Consider the following 15,705-nt stretch of genomic DNA (forward strand, 5'->3'; position numbering starts at 1 on the left):
ATGTAGATAAATAACCAGAATTGTAGACTCGGTAGTTTCATTTCATTGGTCAGTCAGTAATCACCCTTGAGGTCACTCTTCCATAATTCTTGAAGGTTTCAGTTCCTGATTCACTGTGACTCTTGCCAGCCCTGCTTCTACCATAGTTCTTGATGATTTCAAAAATCTTAGGCAGATGAACCTTTGGATATCTACCCTTAGTCACCCATTCTCATGTGATTGGACAATCAATAGTTTCTACTCCATATTCTGAGTTGCATTCAACTCTCTGATTTTCTATGCCATTTCTTCTCACATCCCCAACTCTGAACCGTCCTTTTTCACTGGAATCTACTGTCCACTGATCCTACTGTCCTTAGTCACCTGAGGGCTCTTCTTCCTTCCTTACCCCAATTCAGTTCCAAGGTCAATCATGATAAAGAGTCCTATGCTGATCCTCTAAACAATCACTGATGATCTACTGCAAGCTAACACCAGTCTCAACTCTGCTCCCTTTTTCTCTCTTCCTCCTACTTCCAGTTTTCTGATCTTTCCTGTTTTCTATCCACCACTTTGCATGAAATTTCCTGTAGGCAGATGACAAATTACAGAGGGAGGATCCCAATGACTCTTAGAGTAAGAATCAAACTCCCAGAAGTCCAGTCAGTGTGTGGATTGAAGACTATTAGGATAGTATTAGCAGATATTAGGATAAAAGCCTAGGCCCCAACTTCAAGGGAACTGGATTCTTACACACTGAGTTTGCAGGAGGGAATAATGTTAAAAATGAATTTGTTGTTGTTGTTCAGTCTCTAAGTGGTGTCTTGCTCTTTGTAACCCGTGGTCTGCAGCACGCCAGGTTTGTCTGTCCTCCACTATCTCCAGGAGTTTGCTCAGATTCATGTCCATTGAGTCGGTGATGCTATCTAACCACCTCATCCTCTGCTGCCCCTTTCTCTTCTTGCCCTCAATCTTTCACAGCATCAGGGTCTTTTCCAATGAGTCTACTGTTTGTATCAGGTGTCCAAAGTATTGGAGCTTCAGCTTCAATATAAGTCCTTCCAATGAATATGCATGGTCTATTTCCTATAGGATTGACTGGTTTGATCTCCTTGCTGCCCAAGGGACTCACAAGAGCCTCCTCCAGCACCACAATTTGAAAGTATCAATTCTTTGGCACTCAGCCTTCTTGATGGTCCAACTTTCACATCCTTAAGTGACTACAGGAAAAACCACAAAAGTTATTAAAGAAGACAATTTAATACAATTTGATATAAACAAACATTAACACTTCACGAAGTGTGCAATCTCCATTCCCAAGGGTCCAGAGAACTGCAAAATGGGATGCTGTGCTGTGCTTAGTCATCAGTCATGTCTGACTCTTTGCAATCCCATGGATTGTAGCCCACCAGGCTCCTCTGTCCATGGGATTCTTCAGGCAAGAATACTGGAATGGGTCACTATTTCCTACTCCAGGGGATCTTCCTGACCCAGGGATTGAATCAACATCTCCTGCGTCTCCTGCATTGCAGGCAAATTCTTTACCTGCTGAGCCATGGGGTGGGAGGAAAGAAGCTTTTAAAGCTTAAAGAATAAGAAACAAGGAAGAGAAACAGAGAATGAATAAGGAAATAAGTACCGAGCCCAGAGTTGGCTTGGCATTTGCAGATTGGCTGACTGGATGTAATCTATTTCTGGTTGAGTGGGACATTTACAGGGACAGGAATGCGATCTAAGTTTTGGTTTGCAGATATGGCACCAGGACAGGAGCCATTCCTTCTTGGACCTAGAGTTTGTTTCAACAATAATATCTCTAAAATATCTCAGCCAGTCCTTGCATTTTAATGACCATTATTCATTTCCTCAAAGAAGAGCCAGTTCTAATCAGCTTATTAGTGAGGCACACAGTGTTGACAGAAATATAGCTAATAGAAGCCATCTCAACTCTAGGATGTACACTCTCTGATAGGGGGAAAAAAAAACACAAAAACTGAGGCACCCTGGGTGGTGAAACTAAATGCTAGCTGCATCTGGAGTTTATCTTAAACCTGACTCTGAACCTATCACCCTGTTTATGCTGAAGTATTTTAACATGAGAGATAGCCCAAGAGTCACTCAGCTGATATTGATGGAGTTTGGGATTTAAATTGGAAGAGTTCCAAAGCTTAACATCAACTTCACTTGAATCTAGGTAGTCTGAATGTACCCAAACTCTTGCATCAGCCTGCCAAGCAAGGCTGCTGAAAGAACTAAGTGAGATGATTTCTGAGAAGTACATAATAGGCAGATAGTAATAGGCAGTTTCTACTTATTAATAGAATGTGTCTTTTAACACAAGAATGTGTCTTTTAAGCAAACTTGAATGGCTGCTTCTAAAATACTGTGGCCACCAAAATGTGTAAGCAGACATCATGGTTAGTTTATTAATTAGAAAATTGGGATAAGAATTTAGATGCATTATTTCCTTGGCTTATTTATTTCTAGGAGACAATCAAATCTTGTGATCTCCTTAGTATCTGGATGTTTTAGATGAATACAATTACTGTGTGCTGTTACTTTATACAGGGTGATGCTACATTTTATGTTAGCATTTCTGTGTAGCAGTTTGAGCCATGCCATTTTAACTTGATTATTTTGGCATTTTGTTTGGATGGGAGGCCTTTTGAGTTTTACATTTTTTGCTTTTAAAACTGTGAAGGAATATGTTAGAAAAATCTTCAATCTGTGCTTACATTAGAGATAAAAACAGAATAGAATTCAAGACTGAAATGAAAGTTAAGAGTGCTCTAGCTCACAACTTACTAATATAACTGATATGACCAGTCTGGAATAAGGTTGAATTTGTTATTCAAAAGCTCAGATTGATCACTTGAGCTCCTACCTGCCCAGCTTACTAGGATACTTAGCTTTACTGACCAGGGCTCTCTTCTCCCTGGATTGTCTGAGGACCCTCCAGAGTTAGTCCCCAAAGACCAAAGGCAAACAAGAGAGTCTCCTTAATTCACTGGCAGTGCTTGTGTGTGTGAGTGCGAAGCAGAAGAGGGTTTGGGGGATTTGGGGAGAATTCCTTTCCACCTGGAGTTGTATCTGAAACATAGCTCTGTGATTGAACACTGGACAACACAGCTTAATGTATCTTCATCCAGTGTGACAGTTACTTGTTTGCTGTCTGGGCCCCAAAATACCCACCCAGGAAGTGATTCGTCTTTAGCATACAAAGTTTAGAGTGAAGTACCCAGAGTGTTAACACTCAAACACTTAGAGAGAACCCCTGAAGCGTGTGCTGGGATGGCTGAACCAAGAGGAACCTCCACACTCAGCCATGCTTTGTGCCAGCATGCAGTGTCTCTGCAGAAGGACCTGAGTGGATCCTTACCCGGATGCATGCCTCTCTCCTGGGGAGTTTCCTCTGTGGGCTCCTCGTTGCTCCATAGAGCAGCAAACTTCCTGTGGATGACCTCTAGCCCAGAGGTTGCCATATCCCCTCCCCTGCTTGGCTCAGAAGAGACTACTGGAATCCCTAGCAGCTGGCCCGCCTGCTCCCCTAAGGACCATTTCAGAGCACAGAAGACAGTGCCAGAGAAGGTCTTTATCATGGTGGTGGTGTTATTTAGTTGCTCGGTCATTTTTCAACTCTTTTGCAACTCTTGGACTGCAGCCCGCCAGGCTCCTCTGTCCATGAGATTTCCCAGGCAACAGTTCTGGAGTGGGTTGCCATTTCCTTCTAAAGGGGATCTTCCCAACCCGGGAATTGAACCCATGTCTCCTGTGTCTCTTGCATTGACCTGAGCCACCAGAGAAGCCCCCTTTGTCAACTTCAATCCTGTTAAAATTTCTCTTCCATCTGCTTAAGCACCCTTCCTTACACATCCCAGAGAAGCACTCAGGTGAGTCTTCCAAGCACAAAGATTCCTTCCAATTTTTTCAGATTGAAAGAAATGCTGGTCCTCACTTTCAAATTTAAGTTTCTTTTGCTGAGGTTTTACCTAACAAAACACTCTATACATTTGGGAAATGCTGAACGTTTTCACACTTTTATGAACAACTGTTAGTACCTAAATTCAACTTAAATAGGCACATCAAAATGTGCCTTGAATAAAAACAACCATTTCCAATGCCAAAGACATTTTGCAGTGGCAAGTTTTGCTCCACTTTACAAGAAAAATATTAAACAAGTCATTTAAAGATATAGCTAGAAGGATTGTTAGTGAAAGGTTGTTGCTGAACGAAAAAACACTGAGATTCCTGGCCTCCGGAGGAGAAGAATTCAATCCGGGGCCAGAAACGAGGCTTGATCGCTCAGAGTTTTTGTGTAATAAAGTTTTATTAAAGTATAAAAGAGATAGAGAAAGCTTCTGAGCTAGGCATCAGAAGGGGGCAGAAAGAGTACCCCCTGCTAGTCTTCAGCTGGATGTTATATAGTCACTAGCAGTCTGTTAATGAAAGAAAGGAATGTCTTAAAACTCAGAATGGCACCAGGCCCCTCACCCGTAAGATGCATTTGGGGATAATCTTGGCACCAAATGGTTCATCCTGGGCCATAAAATGATTAACTAGAATCTTGTAGAAGGACAAATTATCATACAAATAGTTTCATTTACATAGATTAGGGAAACAATATCTGAGTATAACATACTGGTTTGTCAAGTAGGTTCTGAGCCATTAGGCGACGGACCTGAAGACAGAGTCTGAGGTAAATGCATAGTACATTAGCATAGCTTAAGACAAACATTTCCATAAGAAAAAGGCATTGTTACCTCAAGGTTTGAAAATAGTTAACTTCAGGTGAAACCAGGTGTCATTATGGCAACACAGTGTTTTAAGAGAAACCTCCTTTTAAATTTGTATAGAGAAGGAAAAATATCAGCTCCTTTGTTTCCTCCTGCTGCTTAAGAGAGAGAAAAATGTCTGACACTTGCAAGCTATTTCCTCCCTTTGGAGACCCCTGGCCTTCCTGCCTGTTACCCTCTCATTAGTTTGGCAACTAATGAAAGAAAATAGAAGAATCTATGTGATCTAGTCCAGTGGGGGAAGGAATGCCTCCCTGAAGAACTGGTATTTAGTCTTTAAGGAGAAGGGCCTCCCAGGAGGCACAGCGGCAAAGAATCCGCCTTCAACGCAGGAGACGCAGGTTCGATTCCTGGGTCAGGAAGATCCGCTCCAGGAGGGAATGGCAACTCACTCCGGTATTCTTGCCTGAAAAATCCCATGAACAGAGGAGCCTGGTGAACTACGATCCATGGGGTCACAAAGAGTCAAGACACAGCTGAGTAACTGAGTACAATCCATGGGGTCACAAAGAGTCAAGACGCAGCTGAGTAACTGAGTACACACACACTTTTACTAGAAAGAGGCGGAGTGGGTGTAGAGACGAGCAGAGAATTCCACAAGAGGGCAGCAAATACCAAGGTTCTGGGAACTAAACCGCACTTGCAGCAGAGCCAGGGGAAAGTCCTCCCTAGGCTGACACGGAAACCGGAAGCCAGATCACTCATGGTTTTGAAGAGCAGTGTAAGGAGCTGCGCTTTATTTTAGGAATAACAGGAATTGAAAGATAGAGGCTTTATTTATTTTCTTTTTTTTTTTTGCCAATTAATTTTGCTGTATAGTAGAGTTCAGTTCAGTTCGGTTCAGTCGTGTCTGTTTGCGACTGTATGGTAGAAACTAACACCAAATTGTAAAGCAATGTTAAAATTAATTAAAAACAAATAAATAAAATATTATTTTAGCCTCAAGGTGAAGAATGGTTTGAGGATAAGTCAGAGCAAGTGAGAGCCAAACAGTTAGAAAACATTTGAATTGACTGGACTATAGGAGGAAAAACGTCATGTTAAGAGTGAAAATAAAAAGGGAATATTATTTCAGAGATCAAATTGCCAACATCTGCTGGATCATGGAAAAGGCAAGAGAGTTCCAGAAAAACATCTATTTCTGCTTTCTTGACTATGTCAAAGCCTTTGACTGTGTGGATCACAATAAACTGGAAAATTCTGAAAGAGATGGGAATACCAGACCACCTAACCTGCCTCTTGAGAAATCTGTATGCAGGTCAGGAAGCAACAGTTAGAACTGGACATGGAACAACAGGTTCCAAATAGAAAAAGGAGTACGTCAAGGCTGTATATTGTCACCCTGCTTATTTAGCTTCTATGCAGAGTACATCATGAGAAACGCTGGACTGGAGGAAACACAAGCTGGAATCAAGATTGCCGGGAGAAATATCAATAACCTCAGATAAGCAGATGACACCACCCTTATGGCAGAAAGTGAAGAGGAACTAAAAAGCCCCTTGATGAAAGTGAAAGAGGAAAGCGAAAAAGTTGGCTTAAAGCTCAACATTCAGAAAACGAAGATCATGGCATCCGGTGTTATCACCTCATGGGAAATAGATGGGGAAACAGTAGAAACAGTGCCAGACTTTATTTTGGGGGGCTCCAAAATCACTGCAGCCATGAAATTAAAAGACACTTACTCCTTGGAAGAAAAGTTATGACGAACCTAGATAGTATATTCAAAAGCAGAGACATTACTTTGCCGACTAAGGTCCGTCTAGTCAAGGCTATGGTTTTTCCTGTGGTCATGTATGGATGTGAGAGCTGGACTGTGAAGAAGGCTGAGCACCGAAGAATTGATGCTTTTGAACTGTGGTGTTGGAGAAGACTCTTGAGAGTCCCTTGGACTGCAAGGAGATCCAACCAGTCCATCCTGAAGGAGATCAGCCCTGGGAGGAATGATGCTAAAGCTGAAACTCCAGTACTTTGGCCACCTCACGCGAAGAGTTGACTCATTGGAAAAGACTCTGATGCTGGGAGGGATTGGGGGCAGGAGGAGAAGGGGACGACCAAGGATGAGATGGCTGGATGGCATCACGGACTCGATGGGTGTGAGTCTGAGTGAACTCCGGGAGTTGGTGATGGACAGGGAGGCCTGGTGTGCTGCGATTCATGGGGTCACAAAGAGTCTGACACGACTGAGCAATTGAACTGAACTGAACTGAACTGAACTAGTAATTATAGCCTTACTGAAGAAATGACACCCATAGGCACTTGGGAAATGATGTTGTTCAAGAATACTGATACCAAATGTGTATTAATGCAAGAGTAATTCCTTTATATACTGCAAAAACATTTTAATATTTTCTTTGGTTTACATGGGTTAAATTTTTCTATTTAGGAGATATCTGATGTTTACCATATGGTCATTTAACGACTACCTCAGATTCAGATCTAAATTGTTTAAAAAGTGTTTGTGAAAAATTAAAATATTTTCGTATTTGTTTTAGTGCCAATATTCAGTTAGAGTCTAAAACTGGTGTCTCATGCATTTAAGTGTGTCTATATACCTTACATAGTAATATATACCCCTTGTGATTTAGAAACATCAATCCCAGCCACCACAGATCAACTTGTATAGAGTGACATACTAGAGTACAAATATTTTATTAAATATCATAAATATTTTCCAGATTTTTTTGTTGTTATGTTTGATTGTCTTGCTTTAATATATAATGCAGCTAGTCTCAGAGTTCTCCCAGTTTGTGAAATAGAGTGTTTGGTATGGTTTTCATCTTTATGTTGGTTAGCATACCTGAGCATTTCAGAATTATTTATTAAATGAATTAATTCAGGTAGGTAACTAGTCCATAGATATTTTACACAATTATATTTACATCACTGAGTAAATTTAAATAGCCACATCGAAATATGCCTTGAATAAAAAATAAGTTCAAATACCACAGGCATTTTGGGGTAGCAAGTTTTCTTCCACTATACAAAGAAAGTATTAAACAAGTCATTTTAAAATGTAACTAGAGTATTGACTAGAGAAGTAATTGTAGAACATTTTTAGATAAAACAAAGTACATTATTTTCAATCATTATGTTGCTTTATGGTGATGCTTTTGAACTGTGGTGTTGGAGAAGACTCTTGAGAGTCCCTTGGACTGCAAGGAGATCCAACCAGTCCATCCTGAAGGAGATCAGCCTTGGGGTTTCTTTGGAAGGAATGATGCTAAAGCTGAAACTCCAGTACTTTGGCCACCTCATGCAAAGAGTTGACTCATTGGAAAACACTCTGATGCTGGGAGGGATTGGGGGCAGGAGAAGAAGGGGACGACCGAAGATAAGATGGCTGGATGGCATCACGGACTCGATGGATGTGAGTCTGAGTGAATTCCGGGAGTTGGTGATGGACAGGGAGGCCTGGCGTGCTGCGATTCATGGGGTTGCAAAGAGTCGAACACAACTGAGCAACTGAACTGAACTGAGTACCTAGGAAAAAAAGAATTGGTGTTGTTCAGTTGCTAAGCCATGTCCAACTCTTTGCAACCCCATGAACTTAGCACACCAGGCTTCCCTGTCCTTCACTATCTCACAGAGTTTATTCAAACTCATGTCCATTGAGTTGGTGACTCTATCCAGCAATCTCATCCTCTGTCACTCCCTTCTCTTCCTGCCCTTAATCTTTCCCAGCATCATGGTCTTTTCCAGTTTGTTGGCTGTTTTTTGTATCAGGTGGCCAAAGGATTGGAGCTTCAGTTTCAGTATCAGTCCTTCCAGTGAATATTCAGGGTGGATTTCTTTTAGAATTGACTGGTTGGATCTCCTTGCAGTCCAAGGGGCTCTCAAGTGTCTTCCCCAGCACCACAATTCAAAAGCATCAATTCTTTGGCACTCAGCCTTCTTGATGGTCCAACTCTCACATCTTTACATGACTACTGGAAAAAATATAGCTTTGATGATACACAGCTTTGTCTGTAAAGTGATGTCTCTGCTTTTTAATATGGTATCCAGGTTTGTCATCGCTTTTCTTCCAAGAAGCAAGTGTTTTTTAATTTCATGGCTGCAGTCAGAATCCACAGTGATTTTGGAACCCAAGATGGTAAAGTCTGCCACTTTTTCTATTTTTTTTCCCCATCTATTGCCTTGATGTGATAGGACTAGAAGCCATGATATTAGTTTTTTGAATGTTGAGTTTAAAGGCAGCTTTTTCACTCTCCTCTTTGACCTTCATCAAGAGTTCCTCTTCACTTTCTGCCGTTAGAGTGAGATCATCTACATATCTGAGGCTGCTGATATTTCTCCTAGAAATCTTGATTCCAGCTTGTGATTCATCCAGCCTGGCATTTCCCATGATGTACTCTGCATCAGTTCAGTTCAGTTCAGTCGCTCAGTGGTGTCTAACTGTTTCCAACCGCATGGACTGCAGCATGCCACGCCTCTCTGTCCATCACCAACTCCAGGAGTTTACTCAAACTCATGTCCATAGAATCGGTGATGCCATCCAACCATCTCATCCTCTGTTGTCCCCTTCTCCTCCCACCTTCAATCTTTCCCAGCATCAGGGTCTTTTCAAATGAATCCTTCCCATCCGGTGGCCAAATTATTGGAGTTTCAGCTTCAGGATCAGTCCTTCCAGTGAATTTTCAGGACTGATTTCCTTTCAGATGGACTGGTTGGATCTCCTTGCAGTCCAAGGGATTCTCAAGAGCCTTCTCCAACAGCACAGTTCAAAAGCATCAATTCTTCAGTGCTCAGCTTTCTTTATAGTCCAACTCTCACATACATACATGACTACTGGAAAAATCATAGCTTTGACTAGACGGACCTTTGTTGGCAAAGTAATGTCTCTGCTTTTTAATAAGCTGTTTAAACTAAACATAATTTTTCTTCCAAGGAGCAAGCGTCTTTTACTTTCATGGCTGCAGTCACCACCTACAGTGATTTTGGAGACCCCTCAAAATAAAATCTGTCACCGTTTCCATTGTTTCCCCATCTGTTTTCCATGAAGTAATGGGACTGGATACCATGATCTTAGTTTTCTGAATGTTGAGTTTTAAGCCAAATTTTTCACTCTCCTCTTTTTCTGGATAGAAGTTAAATAAGTAAGGTGACAATACACAACCTTGATATACCCCTTTCCCAGTTTGAAGCAGTCTGCTGTTCCATGTCTGGTTCTAACTGTTGTTTCTTGACCTGCTTACAGGTTTCTCAGAGGCAGGTCAGGTGGTCTGGTATTTCCATCTCTTGAAGAATTTTCCACTGTTTGTTGTGATCCACACAGTGGCTCAGATGTTAAGGAATCCACCTGCAGTTCAGGAGACTGGGTTTGATCCATGGGTTGGGAAGATCCCTTGGTGAAGGGAACAGCTAACCACTCAGTATTCTTGCTGGGAGAATTCCATGGAAGAGGAGCCTAGCGGGCTACAGTACGAGGGTTCGAAAGAGTTGGCATGACTGAGCCACTTACATGTAGGACTTCTCTATAGCTCAGACATTAAAGCATCTGCCTGGAATGCAGGAGACCCGGGTTTGATCCCTGGGTTGGGAAAATTCCCTAAAGAAGGGAATACAACCCAGTCCAGTATTCTTGCCTGGAGAATCCCATGGACAGAGGAAGCTAATGGGCTATAGTCCCCAGGGTGGCAAAGAATCAGACATGATTGAATGACTAACATTATGCATCTACACACAGTCAAAGGCTTTAGTGTAGTCAGTAAAGCAAAAGTAGATGTTTTTCTGGAATTCTCTTGCTTTCTCTACGATGCAACGAATGTTTGCAATTTGATCTGGTTCCTCTCTTTCTTCTAAATCCAGCTTGTACATCTGAAATTTCTCGGTTCATATTCTGCTGAAGCCAAGCTTTAATTATTTTGAGCATTACCTTGCTACCATGTGAAATGAGTGCAGTTATATGGTGATTTGAACATTCTTTGGCATCGCCCTTCTTTGGTGGGATTGGAATGAAAACTGACCTTTTCCACTGCTGTGGCCACTGCTGAGTTTTTCAAATTTGCTGGCATATTGAGTGCAGCACTTTAATAGAGTCATCTTTTAGGATTTAAATAGTTCAGCTGGAATTCCATTACCTTCACTAGCTTTGTTCATGGTAGCGCTTCCTATAGCCTACTTCACTTCACATTCCAGGATGTCTGGTTTTAGGTGAGTGATCACACCATTATTGTTATCTGGGTCATTAAGGTCTTTATTGTACAGGGGTTTTTTTTGTATATTCTTGCCACCTCTTCTTAATCTCTTCTGCTTCTGCTAGGTCCTTGTCATTTCTGTCCTTGATTGTGCCTATCTTTGCATGAAATATTCCCTTGGTACCTTCAATGTTCTTGAAAAGATCACTAGTGTTTCCCATTTTATGGATTTCTTGTATTTCTTTGCCTCTTTCTCTTACGGCTTTATTATCTCTCCTTGTTATTCTGTGAATCTCTGCATTCAGATGGGTGTATCTTTCCCTTTCTCCTTTTCCTTTCACTTCTCGTTTTATGTCATTTTATTTCTAAAATGTTATATATTCAAAATAGACTTAAATCATGTTAAGGTTCAGAAATATGTGTACAGTGTCAGTATTGTAAAGGTATATAATTAAATCTCTTAAGCAATCAAATTTGTAAATATGAAGTATTATAATTCAATACAGGTAATATTTTGTGGATTTGAAGGACACTACAGTAAGTTCTAAGATTTTACTAGGTGGCAAACTAGATAAGTCACTCAGTGTTTCAGTTTAAAGTAACATAAATGGCCCATCACATAAATATTATTGTTCTATCTAATTTCAATTCTAGAAGTCACTTAAACGCAATGACTGGATCACTCAAATATTTTATCACTGTCTCTTACTAAAGCGTCAAATATATCTGTCTACACATATATATGGACAGAGAAACCTGGTGGGCTACAGTCCATAGGATTGTAAAGAGTCATACAAGGCACACTGTATGTACATATTTGATGTATTTTGTTAGAAAAGGATTATAATGAAAAAAATTCAAGTAATCCAAAATTTTTCTAAAATTCAAAAATAACATATATGAAAGAAAAAGTCATATTTCTCAGAGAAAATAAAAATTTCTAAAATATAAGATACACTTCTTACTTGTTGTCAGCTTCGTTTCCTCAGAAATTCCTTCCCTGACCATGCATCTTAGCACCTTCCAAGATGTTCCTATTTAATTTGTGAATCACAGATTTCAGCTAGCCTCTTTTAGCATCTTTAGAAAAATATATACATTCATATAATTTATGAACTTTTTGCAGTTTTTTTCTAAAGTCTAAACCAAAGGCAGGGATTTAACATTATATATATTTTTTTAATCTCTTGGAAACCAGAGTTTTCCAATAGCAGATACTTGATACTTATTTACTAAATTAGATGCTAAATATGGTCCTCAGTAAATTGAAACTACAGTAATGAAATTATGATTTAACAACTACTATTGAGGGGTAGATACAGAAGTAGAGATTACAAAAGTTTAAATTAGCAACTCTGACATGTAGTTGAATATTCTTAATAATACTCCTTTTTATTTGGGTCATCTGAATCTCCTTTCCTACCCACCTATTTATTGAAAGTGGCAGTGACCATAGTAGACCACTATCTGGCAGATGGTGATCCCCATGTTAGGCAGAGCTGTGCTGGGCTGGTGCCTGGCAGTAGAGAGGAGTCTGATCAGGGGCGCTGCTAGACAATCACTGGGCCCACCCTGTAGGGCTGAGCTCACCCGAAAGCCTGGCTCAGACCAGCGCAAACCCAGAGATACTGAGAAGGCAGAGCCAGGGGTGAGCCATAGGTCCCCAACTCCTCCCAGGGAACAGGAGGTGCAGACAGAAACACAGAACAAGGTCTCCACCTGATGTTCTGGAGACTGCATGAGTTAATGCATGGAAAGCTCTAATAACACTGCCTTTTAAATTTTACATGTGATAGAGTTTTGGACATTTTTTTTTTAACTTCCAAAAGAGTTTTTTAAAAACTGAACAAAGAGGAAAACCTTAGGTCAGTTAATTTTCCTTTTCAGAAGCACAGATCATGAATATGCTGTTTATTCTCTCAATGAGACTCTGCTTTATCTTCACTGTCCATTTTGCTACTATTATGTATTCATTTTAGTTTCTGCTGTGTTGGATTATTGAATATTGTCTGTGATAGACCATAACATGGTAAATATCTTTAGTGACATGATTGTTTCAAAATATTTCTTAAATGAAGACTTTTGAAACTTCCAGATGGTATGAGATTTGTCAGTTGGTGGCACTTCCTAGGCTTACCAGGTAGAGTAGTACCAGCCCAAAAGTCAATTGATATTTTTTGCCATTAGGCCACTCTTCTAATTTCTCAGGTTTCCCTGGTGGCTCAGATGGTAAAGAATCTGTCTACAGTGCAGGAGACCCAGTTTCAATTCCTGGGTCAGGAAGATTGCTGGAGAAGAGAATAGCACCCCACTCCAGTATCCTTGGAGAAGGCAATAGCACCCCACTCCAGTACTCTTGCCTAGAAAATCCCATGGACGGAGAAGCTTGGTAGGCTGCAGTCCATGGGGTCGCTAAGAGTCAGACACGACTGAGCGACTTCACTTTCTCTTTTCACCTTCATGCATTGGAGAAGGAAATGGCAACCCACTCCAGTGTTCTTGCCTGGAGAATCCCAGGGGCGGGGGAGCCTGGTGGGCTGCCGTCTACGGGGTCGCACAGAGTCGGACATGACTGAAGCGACTTAGCAGCAGTAGCAGCCAGTATCCTTGCCTGAAGAATTCCATGGGCAGAGGAGCCTGGTGGGCTGCAGTTCATGTGGTCACAAAAAGTCAGACATGAGTGAGCGACTTTCACTTGCTAACTCACCCTTCTAATTTTTCAGAAGTGTCTGAAAAAATGAACTTTTTGTCAAGTGTATGCACATTGGTGACTTTTGGAGGAGAAGAATAGAGCTTCTAAAAGAAAGTCATGTGGAATACAGATTACACGCTGTTTCTCTGTAAACTGTGTTTGCATGCATGCTCGGTAGTGTCCAATTCTTTGCAATCCCATGGATTGTGGCCTACCAGGCTCATCTGTCCATGGCATTCTCCAGGCAAGAACACTGGAGCAGGTTGCCATCTCCTACTCCAGGGGATCTCCTTGACTGAGGGATCGAACCCGTGTCTCTTGCATTCCTTGCATTGGCAAGTGGATTCTTTACTGCTGCACCACCTGGGAAACCCCATACTTAATGTATTTTTGGGAAAATCCGAACAAACTTTTTTCCAACCCAGTTTAATAATATTTGCTCTCAAAATGGAGGTGGGGCCACGCAATTTTGGTTATATTGCTTCCCACAAAGTGTAGATCTTATCAAACACCTAATGATGTAATTTTCAAATGTTTTGATTAGGTAAGCGTCAATACTGTTATAGCAATGTAACCAAGGCGGCATATAGTTTTCACAGATAACTCTGAAATTAAGCATTTTTAAGAGTTGTTTAGATCTTAAATGAGAGGATGATGAAGCCCAGTGGAAACTGAGTTCATGGCCCTTTGGGAAAATCCCAGGAGGCCTGCAGGGAGCCCTCTCACTCCCAGAAGGAGGGAGACTTTCATTCCGGCAAAGTATCCATCAGTTTTATAGAGTTAGAGCTGAGGAGAGGGGTGATCTCATGGGTCCTGCTGAAAGTCAGTTCCTCTCTAAGAGATCAGATCAAGTGCTCAGGTGCATGTGAGTAACAGCACCCTCCCTCCTGGACCCAGCAGATAATGAGAGTAAGATCAAATTCCCTGGTGATCCAGTGGGTAAGACTTCACCTTTCAATGCAGGGGATGTATGTTCGATCCCTGGTCAAGGAGGTAGGATGCCACATGCCTAATAGCCAAAAAGCCAAAATGTAAATATTGCAACAAATTCAATAACAACTTTAAAAATGGACCACCTAAAAAAGAATCTTTAAAAAATAAAAGGTCAGCTGGAGACAACGTGTTTCTGAGCTGCTAACTGAATGTTTCTGTCCTGAATATTTCAGTCCATTCTGGAGCCTGAGGTCTAGGCAAGGGTGCAGCTACCCGCAGAGATTTTTTAAGTGGCCTTAAAAAAGAAGTTGCTCAATCGTGTCCGACTCTTTGCGTCCCCATGAACTGTAGGCTGCCACGCTCCTCCATCCATGGAATTTTCCAGGCGAGAGTACTTGAGTGGGTTGCCATTTCCTTCTTCAGGGGATCTTCCTGATCCAGGGATTGAACCCGGGTCTCCCACCTTGTAGGGAGATGCTTTACTGTCTGAGCCACCAGGGAAGCCCCCATAGTTTAGTGGCCTTAACTAAGTTTAAATACATATTGTATGGAGAACAAAGCTGATTATCATTTAAAGTGGCTGCTACAGGGAATCTCAAAATATGTGAATCAGGAGAGCTACCAGTGATGTAGAGACATCAACTAAAGATCAGATTACCAGCCACAGCAACAGTAAGGTGTTTGTTGTGGTTTTATCTTGCCCTATTTTTCTGGAGGAAAACATCAAGTGTGTGTATGTATGTATGTGTGTGTGTGCACGCACATGCGTGCACCTGTACATGTGCATGTGTGGATTGTGCAGGAGGATGTAAATAGGAAGAAAGCTTATGTAAAACTCTAGGATGAGAGGAAATTCTCAGCATTGTTCTAGAACAACACTATCCATTGAGCCATGTCCTCAGTTCATTACAATGAGTTGTTATTGCAATGACAATATTTGCTTCATTGTAGTAAGATTCGACAATTAAAAGCACATAGTGTGAGAACAGAGAGCTGCAGGAAATCTTAGAACTCACATTATGGACAATAAGCTCATTGTGGGAAATTTTTGCCAATCCATATATTCATCTTATAAATTTATATTTCATTATTTTTCACAAGGTAACTTCTTCAATCATCTTTATTAGGAGCGAGAAAATGCATAATAAAAATCAAATTACTGAATTTAGTTTTCTTA

General features: G+C 41.1%; 1 protein-coding gene across 5 annotated transcripts in view; it reads left to right on the forward strand.

Moving 5' to 3' along the window:
• Positions 1-15,705, forward strand: part of KCNT2 (potassium sodium-activated channel subfamily T member 2) — a 445,066-nt gene that overhangs the window by 362,997 nt on the left and 66,364 nt on the right. The window lies entirely within an intron of this gene.

The sequence above is a fragment of the Ovis canadensis genome, chromosome 12 (assembly GCF_042477335.2).
Source record: "Ovis canadensis isolate MfBH-ARS-UI-01 breed Bighorn chromosome 12, ARS-UI_OviCan_v2, whole genome shotgun sequence".
Lineage (NCBI taxonomy): Eukaryota > Metazoa > Chordata > Mammalia > Artiodactyla > Bovidae > Ovis > Ovis canadensis.